Consider the following 14,228-nt stretch of genomic DNA (forward strand, 5'->3'; position numbering starts at 1 on the left):
AAATGTAAAGCATTCAAATAGCAACTATCTTAACAAAGTCCCCATGATTTTTGTTCATTATAATGATCTATGTGTAAAATCTCATAAAAATGATTAAGTATTTCGGGTGAACGAGCTCTTTTTTATTTTAGGTTTTGGGTTTACAAAGGTTTAATACTGAGAAAGATCTGGACCGCCCGATCAAGCAGTCCCGTGGTATGATTTAACCTTGTAAATTTTCTCAATTATCTGATATGATATGTTTGTCTGAATTAGAGCCACTTATTTCAAACCATAATGGATTATATGGTATTTGCTTTGTGCTGACGTGAATAAGTGAAACTCTTTGGTTTTAATGCACCGCCACCAAGGTTCCATCAAATCAGTAATAATTGTCAGTAGCACAATCATTTGTGATTGAGGGCCGGACCGTCGTGTGCTTTTGAATATGCAAACCAGGAAAAATTATTAGGTGTGGAGTGCAGACGGGGTGAGAACCGTCCACACAGACACATGGTACCGAGCGGTACCCAGTGGTACCGAGTGGTACCGAACGGTACCGAGCGCTGCTTTATACTAGTGTGCGGACGGTTCTCCTGTCCGCACTCCGTACCTAATAATTTCTCTCAAACCAGAGAATGTCGTTTGGCTCCCCACTGTCATAGTTTTAATTTATCAAACTAGAATGAGCCATGTGTCCCGCTTGCACCACCATAGTCATTTAACTTATTTAAAATTATTTTTAAAATCATTTTATTAGTAAAATTTTCCAAAAATCACAAAAATTTTGTTTTTAGTTAAAATATTAAGTATTTCATATCAAAATTCATAGAATTGAAAATACTTTAATTTAAAATTAAATTCTTTTGAATAAATTTTAAACATTAAATAATTAATGTTAATTAATATTTAATTAACTGTAATGTCAAATATTTTTAAATTGTGAACATAAATTATATTGAGCTATACTTAACATTATTTTTATTTAATAAATTCAAAACTTATGTTTTAATCTATAATTTTGGAAATTTTATTTTATATATGATGCATTTTGCTTATATTTAATTAAGGGTTAGTTTAACATTGACTATAAACCTACTTAACCTAGATATAATTAAGGATAATAATAAAGAACCAATATGAGGAATTTAGGAAATTCTTAGAAAAATAAATTTACATCTAATAGGGTAGAAACTTATAAATTTTAAACTTAGTGACACCCTCAACCCTAGGAAAAATTGCCACTAATTTTTTTTTTTTAATCTAATTCTTTAATTCATTTAAAATTAAACCCTTAATTAAGCTAAAAATTTCAAAAAAAACATAATAATTTCATATTAAACCTAAAAATGTCAAATATTACATCAAACTAACAAGAATTAAACCCTTAATAAATGAAAATTAAAAGCCCCTTGATTGAACATTAATTTTAAGTTTAATTTAAATTTAAATAAATATAAATTATTATAAATTTTAATTAATTAAAAATTCTTAAACATTTGAAAACACTCCATTAGGTCATTCCTAACTTTTAGGAGTGATTTCAACAAGTTTTGAATCATTTTGGATTAAACCTATTAAAAGCCTTTTGATTAAATCAATTTAAAAAATTAATTAAATAGTAAAACTTCTAAAAATCATAACTACTTCTAAAAAAGTCAAAATTAAGCAAACTAAAATCCATTCAACTCCATTTAAGGTCAAATATTTATTGAAAATTTTGAACCCCTAGAATTAAGTTAAAATTAAAAGTCAACTTTTTTTATTAACCTTTAATCAAAACTTCATGAATTTAGAACTAAATCTAGAAAAATCTAATTACAACAAAATTAGTGTCTAATTACTCATCTTAAGATCTAGTATTCATGAAAAAAATCAAAAACATCAGAATTCACTTCGATTAAAAAACTCAAATTTTAACCTCTTAATTTAATAAATTAAAATAATTCAAATAATTCAAAATTTTTAATAATCAACTTAAATTTCAGAAAACATTAATCCCAATATTTAAATCCAGTAATAAATCATTTAAATAAAAAATTATCAACCTTCAAACATTAACTATTTAGGTTACTTAATCAATATCAATTACTACTAAGTAACTCGGGCCTACGAAGTTATTAACTTAGCCCCAATAAAGGTGAAATAAACTTCACAGCCTTGGTGTAGACAAAGTTAGTAATCATTTAACATTTAAAATACATTCAAAAATTGAAATTAGGATATTAATACTTAAATTCAAATTAAAACCCCGTAAGCCTTTCAACCAATCAAAACACTTAACAATTTCAACCAATTTATCGCATAGGATATATCCAAGCCACACAACCTTCTCCATAAACTTTAGATGATTTGCTAGAAAAGCCAAATTTAGATTTTGGTTAGATCGGTGTTTACTTTCTGCTACTTGTGTGTACCATGCTTTTGTGGTTTTCATTATGTTGTTGGTTCTTAGAATTAAGTGATGTGATTTTTATTTAAATATTAATTATATTCAATATGTGAATTGATGTGATAGGTATTAGATTACCCTTAGGTTTGAGATGCTCTAGTTGCTCAAATAATGTTTTATAGGTGGTCATGCTCGTACAAGCTTATGAATTGAAAGGGGAAAAGTTAAAAGCACTAGTACTAATAAATTTTTTGCATATGCAAAAAACTAAGTCCCCCTTCAAATTTAAAGTGCATGGCCAAGCATGGCTGTGATTAAAATTTGATTATAAATATTAACTTGTTGATATTATTGATTTTAATGTTAGTTACTTAAGATAACCTTGCAGGTGATGTTTGAGTCTAGTCTTTTTGAATTTTTTATGTGTAACTTAATTTAATTAAGTTATAATGAAGTTATATAAAAGTTATATTTGCGATGGGATACACATTTAGAGAGCTAAGTTAGGATGTCGTTTAAATATCCAAAGAGAAAAGAAAATACCGCTATGCTAATAAAATCCAAGACTTACTCCCTAATCTGATTCACTAAGCTCAAGCAACTTTTGTTTTTGGAAGGGATATTATTGATGATTGTATATTGGCTAATGAGATTTTAAGAGGTATCAATCTAAATGATTATTCTAAGATTCTTTGTGAAAATACAGATCTTATTATTTTTTTTTCATTTCATGTAAACAAAACATTTCTTTACAATATACTCATCTCCCTTGGTTTTTCTTTTATAATCGTCAAATGGATTCAAATATGCACTAACAATGTTAGGTTCTTTGTTAATATTATCGGAAATTGAAAGGCTTCTACAACTTCAATCATGATTAAGATAAGGATGACGTCTATCTCCCTTTCAACCTACTATTAACTTGGATGCAATTTCTAGGCGTAAAAGAATTACTGTTCTAATTCTTCCTTTACAAATATTTCGTAGAGGAATGATAAAGTCTATCACTTCATAAATGTATGGTGTTTGGAGAGGTCTCTAGCTCTATTCTCTTTGCGCTTTGGCTCATTCTATGTACCTTCAATAACTAGACTAGGCTTGTTGCTAACATTAGAAAGTAATTAAATTACTTCTCATTTCTCTGAATCATTTGGAATAAGTGTTTTATCTAAAATCTTGGGACTTTCTTTCAAAACAATTCATTGGTATTACTTAGGTATCCCACTCTCCATTATTAAATTGAATAAATGTCATTGTTACAAAATGATGTATAAACTTATGCGATGACTAGAAGGGTGAAAATGAGTTCTCTCCTTTGCTAGGAGATTTTTGCCCTACAATGGAATTATGACTATTATTAGCTTTAATCTATGACATTGTCATAGGGCCTCAAGAAAATCAAAAGTTTTTTTAATAACTTCCTATGTATGCATGAAATTACAAATAAGATTCACAAGATATCCTTTTCCTCTGAGTCATTTCCTAGAGATAAAGATGGTCTTGGTATCTGCTCCATTAATACTTTATTCTCCTAATCTAAAGCTAAACTTATTGGTAGGATTTATATTGCTAATTCTCTTCTTGCTGATTGACTAACTAAAGTATAGGGATTCCAATGTGATCAATATACTAAATCATATGATTTCATTGATAATCTTCAATGTAGTCTTCCTCAAAGCTTTAATGTCTCCTTTCTTGATTAGATTATTCTGATAAATGTTTATATTTATGCCATCACATGCTATTGGTTGGGAAGAAACCCTTTTACTATTTGGTAACTTTATTATATTTAAGAGATTCCAAAATTTGTGTGGCATAAGCATTGTGTGAATGCTATTACTTATGCTTTTCTTTCTTAAAAATTTATTAAAAGTGGCAAAAAATTGTTGAATTCTTATTAAAGATAGGTTTTTTCTTTAATCAAAATTATGTCTAATTCAATAGTCACAATGAAACTGACACAAATTTATTTTTGATTATGAAGTTTCTTTGAAGGTTCTAAAAAATCATTTATAATGAGAATTTGTTTCATTTGTAAGGATATCTAAATCATGATTAAAAATAAATAGCTCTATTTAGCATAAAATTACTATAAGATTTTGCTTTTTGCTGTATATATTACAACTTAATATTGCAGAAAAAAAAAATATTTCAGGCATAATGTGTCTAATGGTCTCTCGTTGACTCAAAAAAAATGTTTGACATTTGTTACAAAAATAAGAGATGGAATATGTGGGCAGTGGCCTTCTCTCCCTAGCATCATATCTCCCTTGAATATTATATTGCAAGAAGATGGCGTTGGAGTACTATTAGATACTATACTTTCTGGCCACTTGGAGGCTACAATCAGATTACTAATCTTTTATCAGATTTTAGTTCTTTTCTAAGCCAATTTTTGGCTCCCTTCTTGTAGTTTCTTTAGCTATTTAATGTAATTATAATATACTTAATTTTTTTTTTGTTTACCACTTTGCCATTCCTTTTTTGCGAAAATTGTAATCACTTTTTTACTCTATTTAATGGAAAATATTGATAAGGCCGTCAATTTTCCCAATTAAAGAGTCAAAGTACAACTAAAATTAAAAAATGTGGATTCATTTATACACCTTAAGCAAAAACAAAGAATCAAATTATATTTTATATTTGATTTTCTTAAGATGAAGCTGAGTATTTATTTCATTAATAAAGAAGAAAATACAAACTAAATGATAGCTATTGTATCAAAATCTTCCTTTTATCAAAGAGATAAAAGAGGAAGGAAGATCACTATGAAAAATGTGCCAAAAAGAAACTCTCTCTGAAAGCATAGGTTGTAAAAAAGTCCACAACTTTATTTTTCGTTCTATAAATACAATTGTTGCATCCTAGAGTATTCACGGTGGTAGAGAAATATATAGTTTAAAGTCTTAACATTGTATGAAGATCCAGCACACAATCAGATAAGATAGGGTGTAGCATTCATAAGAGACACCAGAGTTTTTATGTAGAAACCCCTAAAAAGGGGAAAAACCATGGGGCCTGGCCCAATTTGAATGAATCCACTAGTATTTATAGTCGATTACAAATGAGGCCCTTCATTGGGAGAAGACCTTGACTTGACGGTACAAATGTACATCATATAGAGCATATTACATGGGGCGAGTTACAATATAGACATGTTTGTTTGGTCGGCACAACCGCAGTCAATAAGATAGAGGTTAGAAAGCTCGTTGTCTGGTGATGGAGGTTGGAAGGACCGTAGTTGGTAGGAAAGAGAGATCTGGAAGACCATAATTAGTAGAAGACTGGGGTGAGAAAGATCGTTGTCGGGTGATGGAGGTCAGAAGGACTATAATAGGCGACGAAGGTCAGAAGGACAGTAGTCAGTAGGAGATAGGGGCCCGAAAGACCATAGTTGGCAGGAGACAGGGGTTAGAAAAAAAGTAGTTTTTAGAAGACCAGGGTAAGAAAGACCGTTGTCTGGTGATGGAGGTTAGAAGGACCATAGTAGTCGACGGAGGTCAGAAGGACTGTAGTCGGTAGGAGACAAAGGTATAAAAAACCATAGTTGGAAGAATATAGGGGTCAAAAAGACTGTTTTTTGGTAATGGAGGTCAAAAGGACCACATTAGGCGATGGAGGTCAGAAGGATCATGGTCGGCAGGAGACAGGGGTCTAAAAAACCATAGTTGGCAGGAGAGAAGGGTCTGAAAGTTCGTTGTCTGGAGATGGAGGTCTAAAGGACCATAGTAGGCGATGGAGATCAGAAGGACCATAGTTAGTTGGTAATAGGGGTCTGAAATACCATAATTGGTAGGAGATAGGGGTTAGAAAGACCGTTGTCTAGTGATAGAGGTTGAAAGGGCCATAGTAGGCAACGAAGGTAAGAAAGAGCATAGTCGGCATAAGACAGGGGTTTGAAAGACCATAGTTGGCATGAGATAGCGGTCAAAAAGATCGTTGTCTAATGATGGAGGTCAGAAGGACAATTGTAGGTGATGGAGGTTAGAAAGACGGTAGTTGGCAAGAGATTGGGGTCCAAAAGACCGTAGTTTGCAGGATACAGGGGTAAAAAATACCATTGTCTAGTGATGAAGGTCAGAAGGACTGTAGTAGATGATGGAGGTTAGAAGGACCATTATTGGTAGTAGACAGGGGTCCAAAAGACAATTGTAGTGGGGCGGTACTTTGGTAGAACTTTGGATATCAGGTGGTGGCCTAATTGAAGTTTGGGCCTCAAGTGGTGGTCCAGCAGAGGTCTGGGGCTTAGGTGGTGGTACGACCGAAGTTCAGTCCTCAGGTAGTGGTCCAATGGAATTTTGGGCCTCCGGTGGTGGTATGACAAAATTTCGTGACCTTAAGTTGTGGTCCGACAGAGCAACGATGTCAAGCGGTGGTCCGGCAGAGCTCAGGGTCTCAAGTGGTGGTCCGGTGGAGCAACAACGTCAGGCGATGGTTCAATAGAGGTGAGGGCCTCTAGTGGTGGTCCGATAGAGGTGAGGGACTATGGTGATGGTCCAGTAGAGTTTAGGGGCACAAGTGATGGTCCGGCAAAGCAACGACATAAAGTGGTAGTCTGATGGAGGTGAGAGCCTTATGTGGTGGTCCAACGGAGCTAAGAGCCTCAAGTGGTGGTCTGGCAGAAGTCTGGGCATCATGTGGTGATCTGGGAGATTTTCGGGCCACAGGTGGTGGTCCGGCAGAACCTTGGGACTCAAGTGATTGTCCAGTGGAGCTCAAGGACACAGATGGTGGTCCGGTGGAAGTCTAGCGGTGGTCGAGGAGGAGCTTCTTCCTTCTCTTCCTACCCTTCTTCCTTCTTCTCCTCTTGCTTCCATCCCCTTTCAAGAGAAATGAGGGGTCTATTATAGATTTTTGGATTGGCATGGCCCATAAATAGCTGAGAGATCAAGGGTAAATGGGGAGTGGTTTGATGGACGAGGATGTTGAATCCCTTGATTGTGGACCGTTCGTGAGACAATTAAAGTTCTTAATGATGTTGGATATAGGTGATCTTGGGCTCGTTGGATTTGTCTCGTCGAGCAGCTCGATTCGACTATAAGCACGTCAAGTTTATAAACCGTTTGGTAACTTAAATTGTGGTTCGAACCTTCCAACAACACTTTGGGTCTTTGATTTGGACTCATTTGGGCTCGGATTCAATCAAATTTGGTGTTGTTGGGTTCGTATTTCCAAGATGTTCAGTTCGATTTTAAGTTTGCTGAAATCGAAGTTCGAATGCTCCCAAATGTAATTTTAGAAGTTTCCAACAAGATTTTGCATCAAGATTCGTCCCAATCAAGATATTTTTTTGATGACGTATCAACAATGAAAGATAATACACATAAAATCATATAAAAAGGAATAAGATATAGAGGTAGAATTTAGTTTAAGCAGGAAATGATCATTCAACGACTTGTACAAGAGCTTGATAACATTAATGTTATCTTCTTCAATCCAAATGCCTTCAGATTCTTTTGTCCCGTCTTCTAATATTTCTTTTATATTTAATTGGTTTTTTTAGTAAAACCATACTTTTTATTTCAATAAAATATTTGACTTTTTATTAGTTGGATGAAAAAAACCTTACTTTTTTTTGGTCGAGTTTAGGTATTTTTTATCCAACTTGATAAAGTTTTATAAAGATACCTGAATTTTTAAACAAATTCTCTACGAAACAATTTATTAATCAGTAGACATAGCCATCAAAAGTTTAGCCAAATTGTTCATAAAAAATTTCTATTTATTTGAAAATGAATTTATCTTAGTAATGCCTTTTTATATAAGAAGACTCAGATATCATTTTTTTCTCCATAATTGCAACTCCTTATAAAAGCAAGATGATAACAAACCAACTTAGGATGATACCCTGAAAGGATATAAGAGATGCTTTGTGGCATATAATGAACAAAGTCTGCTTCCACTCTCTGGAAAAGAATAAGATTCTTTTCTTGACGTTAACGTTTCGCAACTTTTAATTTGTAAATAAAACATTGTTATTTTCCTATAGAATTGTTCAAATTCATGGAGTTTTGTTGAATGAGTATCAATCCACCCCTATGATTTGAGATTTTCAAAATTATATTTAATATAGTTTTTTTTTTATGGGACATGAATTGCATAAGTGTAAATTCTTCAAAAATTTTGAAGCGGCCATAAAAATTCTCAGCTGAGTTTGCTAAATAAATATTATTTAAAAAAAAATTAAGTTAGTGGATGAAACTTAAAAACTAATGCAAATGTTTGATTCTTCCCTTGGCACTACATTGTGTTCACCTGCACATTTCTTCCTATTTAAACAATCAGATTCATCTCATGGGCTTCATTTAGGAAAGCTTTCTTACTTCTTCCTAAAGTAGCTTTCTGCTAAAAAACTTTTTAGTTCAAAAAATTCTTGTACTAAAAATTGTTTTAGAAAGCAGTTAGGTGCTATCCCGAACGAAGCATTGGACTCCTCAAATCTGATGTCTATGAGACTCATCATGGTCTGTCAGCCTTGAAATTGAGTCCTCTTAGCAACATACATCCTATTCATTATTAGCTACACTCTAAAATTCAAGGCACACTAATTTTTTTTTGTTTAGTTTTTTTTTTAACCCATGGAGGGGCCTACGTGTTAATATAAGTAAATGGTTACAAAATACTTAAGGGAAAAAATCAGCTCACTAATGCTCCAACGAGCCACGAAAAAAAAATAAAGAAAAACATAGGAGCTGAAAGTCTCCACTAATCAAAAATACAATGTAACCTAATAACATCCTACTGAAGCTACAGATAAGCATCCAAAAAAGAAAGATGTAAAAAAAGAATGGAAGCATGATCTTTCTGAAAAAATTGTTGAAGGCAGTCTTAATCATCTCCACCTACAAAACAAAAGGGCTGCAGAATAAAAGGATGTGACACAAAATTTTATAGCTTGCACAAGAGTAATTGTTTAAATGGACAAAGAAGTAAATATTAGTGTATAAGAAATGATCCAAGCCAAGGCACGACTAAAAATAAAAAAAACGATAGAGACTGATAAAGCTCAGGATTAATTTAGTACGCAAAGCCTCATAAAGGTAATCCTCATGTTACTCAATCCTACCCTCAGGAGCAAACCCCATCCAGTACTCTAAAAAACCTGAACAACCAAGCTTAACCCCATCAGCAAATCAGCACACCACCTCAAGATTAACCCAAGAACCTATCCGAAAGGCACACTAGTAGCAGCCCAAAAATAAGAAACCTGAACATAACAACAAATGGCCACCCACCAAATGGCACAAGAACCTCCAGATTACCAAAAAAACCTAGCTCGAGGGCACTCCAGCACCTGAAAAGATACAAAAGCCAGACCAAACCCCAGGAAAATAGAAAGCATTGGCAAAACAACCCCCAAACCCAGCCAAACTCCTACAGATTCCCCCAGCTAGCCTTAGCAACAACCTGAAGGAAGGAGAGCACAAGTGGGAAATGCCACCAGCAAAAACACATGAGCAATAACAGCTCCAGTCAATATCCACCAAAATAACAACAGAATAGCATAACACTGAGAAAATCCAACATAAGAAACAACCCAGAACACATAAATCCAATAGGCCAACAAAGAGCCAACACCAAATGCTAGAAGATGCAATAGTAGACCCTGAAAGAAAGAGAGCAAGCAAACCAAACAACCATAACTCAGGACATCGCACAGACAAGTGCAGCCAGCCAAGCATATCGAGCCTAACCAACACAGAACCCTTCGGGAACAGAGAGAAACATGAAGGACCCCAGCAGCAAAAGCTAGAACGCCAAATAAAACTAGTAGAAATAAATAGAGAATAAAGCTGAATTAAAAACTGATAATAAAGATCCATAGCAAAACCCACAACAACCCTAGGAAGCCAAAAAAAGTAGAACCAGAATAGGAAACAAAAAATTAACATAAGGGAGACCAAGCTCATCCAGCCGAATTAAACCTTTAAGAGCAACAAGTAGGGTGGCCTCAAAGTAATCATTAAAATCGTCAAGATTATAACCCCAATTAGCAAGCCAAGAGGCACAAGCATTACCCTCCTTGCAAATATGATGAAAGGAGAAATTCAAAAATACCAAAAGATTTTTAATTTTCCTAACATGATAGAAAAGATTAGGAGAGCAACACATATCCTCCCCCGTATCTAAAAAATTGAAATAAAAACTAGAATCCATCTCAATAATAATGTTAGTAAGGTTAAGTGAGATGCAAGCCTTAATACCATACAGAATGTCCACAATAATAGCACCAACATAATTACAACTCGTCATAGGACAAGCAAAAGAAACAATAAGTTTACCATTACTATCCCTGATAGCTCCACCACAACCCATCAAAGAATCATTGCTAGTACGCGCAACATTTAATTTTAAAAAAATGATAGGAGGTTTGTGCCAATAAATAAGTTGACCTTAGAAGCAATAGGTAAGCCTTCCATGTTGAGACCAAGCTCATTACCCATAAAATAAAAGTTTTTAAAGTTCTTCAAGGAGAGTAAATTAACAGCACAAAGAGACAAAATCTTATCTTAAACCATCTGAATAACCTTCTGATGATTCATCTTAATGCCATTAAATAGAGAATTATTCCTCTCTACCCACAAAAACCAAAGAATGAGAGAAGGAATAAGATTACGGATATGCCTGTTGGAATTGATAAACCAAGTTTAAGCATAAATTTAATGGACATATGAGCATTAAAATAATTTAAATTAAGCAAATCATCAAAATAAACACATATTTTGACAACAATCGGACAAAACATAAAGACATAATGCGTATTTTTGATATGGTAATAATATTGGCATTTGGAGGGTAACCTAAAACCTTTTTTTGTGAGATTATCATTAGTGAGAGTAAATCTATGAAGAATTATCCAAATAAAAATAACGACAATAGTAGGAATGCTCTTATCCCAAATAAGTGAGAAAATATTGTCACTAATACCATGGGCTCTGAAAGTATGCCAAGCTATTTTTAAATGAAAGCCACCATCACTAGATAATTTGCATAAGATAATGTCCTTGGAATCAGTATTTATAGGCAAGTTAAGAATTTGATGAACAATAAAATTAGGGACAACATTACAAAGTTTATTATAGTCCCATCAATTATTAGTAAAGAAAGAGGTAACCTTAATTGAAGCAATAGAAGAAGAGTTCAGGATTGAATCAATAGAATGATTACTTAACCAAAAATCTTGCCAAAAGAAAGCCTTAACTTCACCAAGGCCCCAAGAAATGTAGGGCTCAACCTCCCATTTAACCTTGCAAAATCTTTGCCACACTATAGAGTCACCCTGCTTAAAAAACAAGTAGTAGGATGCTTGCTAACACAGTACTTGGAGGACATAAAATAATCCCAGAGGCTCGTTTTAGCATGAAAATTATACCAAAGTTTAAAAGGAAGGCCAGATCCATGTCATTCATATTTTTACAACCTAACCCTACTTCAGCAGGAACACCACAATATTTAACCCAAGCACCCCAAGTAATTTTTAAATTAATAAAAATACGATTCCAAAAAAATTTATTAATAAGTTAATGGACCCTATTGCAAACAGCTTTAGTAGGAATAATAGTTTGAAAACTATAAACAGGAAGAGAAAACAAAACACTTTTGATAAGAGTAATCCAACCACAAAAGCTAAGAAAATTAGAATCCCAAGATAAAAGTTTATTTTGCATAGAGGTAATAAGATCATCAAAAAGAAAAGTTTTCCTTCTGCCCTTAAAAAGAGGAACACCTAGGTATTTAATGGGTAATTGGCCATGGCAAAAACAAGTCAAGTCTTTGAGGGCCAAAGTATGAGTATTAGAAATGTTCTTAGACGCAATAAAATAGTTCTTATTGTTTCTAAAGGATAAACCACTGATTAACTCAAATTGGTTAAAAAAATCCATAAGCTTTTGAATTCTATTAGTAGAAGTATTAGTAAAAATAATAAATTCATCCACAAAACATAAATGAGAAATGAGAAAACCACCTAAAGTCCTAAAATAAAGATTATGATTATTCTCAAAAAGATTGGTAAGGCTTTTAGATAAAAATTCAGCAACAATGATAAAAAGTGCAAGAGATATAGGATCACCCTACCTTAAGACATGAGACAAAGTAAAGAAATCATTAGAAGAGCCATTAACCACAATAGAGAAATAGATACCTTCAATACAATTCTTAATAAGCTTAATAAAAATAGAATTAAAACCAAAACACTCCAAAATTTGATAAATAAAGGACCAGTCAATATTATCATAGGCTTTGGCAATATCAAGCTTTAAAATCAAAATCCCCCCTCTAACTCTGACATCAAAGTCATGGCAGAGTTCTTGAGCCAAAAAAATATTATCCGTAATAATCCTACCTTTTACAAAACCCATCTAAGAGGTAGAGATTATTCTAGGTAAAAGAAGAGAGAGATTATTCATAATAATTTTAAAGACCAACTTATTAAAAAAGGTTAATGATTTATAGGATGAAAATCATTCAAAGTATTGATAGAGTTGTTCCTGGGGATAAGCATAATGAAAGCAAACACAAAAAAACTTAGGGATAGAATTACCAACATAAAAATCAATAAAAGCAGCAAAAATATCCTTATTAATAATATGCTAAGATTTTTTTAAAAACTGATCAGCATACCCATTAGAGCCAGCCATCGAATCCTTATTGATATCAAATAAATTTTTTTTAACCTCCTCAAAGGAAGGAGGTTTAGTAAAATTCAGATTATCCTCTTGGGAGATAACGTTAGGAATAAAATAGTGACCATTAAACTGAATCAGGTTAAAGTCCTTATTAAGATGACTTTGAAAGTGAAGGACAACTAAATTTGCAATTTCCACATTACCCTCAGACATAGAACCATTATCACGTTGGATTTTAAAAATCCCATTTTTAGAATGTTTCCTCTTAACCAAAGCATGAAAATATTTGGTATTGTTGTCCCCCTAAACCACGTGCTTAGCAGTAGCTTTTTGTTTCCAAAAAACTTCTTCCTGAGCTTGGAGTTTAAAAGATCCTCCTTAGCTTTTTTTAAAAGTGAGAAATTAGCATCAGAAGGGACAGCTTGATAAGTAGAATCCATATTCTCAATAAGTTGTTCAGACTCCAAAATATTAGAAAAGAGATTTTTAAAAACGTTAGAGTTCCACTAATTTAAAACTTCCTTAAGCCTTTTGAGCTTAAATCAAAGCCTCTTCCTTCCAAAACAAGAACTATCCAGATAAAGAGGAGCATGCCAATTATTCTACAGAACCTCAAAAAAAGAATCATGTAGTAACCATATGTTTTGAAATCTGAACTAAGAAAAGCTAGAAAATTGTCTAAAATTAAGACTAATAAGCAAAGAAGAATGGTCAGAAAGAGTTCTACTAAGGTGTTGCACATTGATAGAGTCAAATGAACTAATCCAATAGTCATTAAGAAGCACTCAATCCAACTGTAGCCATAAGTGACCTTGATTCCAAGTGAATTGATTACCAGAAAAACCAACATCAATGACATTGCAATCCAAAATCATATTACTAAAATCCTCCATAGACTGATATGATGGAGAGTAGGGGTGTAAACGAGTCGAGTCGAGCTCGAGCCAGAGGGTGTTCGAGCTCGACTCGCGAGCATAATATCGAGCTCGAACTCGAGTCGAGCTCAAAAGTCGAGCTTGAGCTCGACTCGTAACACCTAAACGAGCTGTCGAGCCGCTCGTCGAGCAGCAAGAATTCATTTTCCCGCCTGTTATTCAATATTTTCTGCCTCGTTTTTGGCTAGAGACAGGTTGACGCGATGGTTACTTTTTCCCCAGGATAAAAAGATGTTTTTGCGTTTTTTAAGACCTGCAGCTTCTACCTTTTTTTTGTTTATTTTAAACTAACAA

Source organism: Dendrobium catenatum, unplaced genomic scaffold, assembly GCF_001605985.2.
Source record: "Dendrobium catenatum unplaced genomic scaffold, ASM160598v2 fragScaff_scaffold_989, whole genome shotgun sequence".
NCBI classification, from domain to species: domain Eukaryota; kingdom Viridiplantae; phylum Streptophyta; class Magnoliopsida; order Asparagales; family Orchidaceae; genus Dendrobium; species Dendrobium catenatum.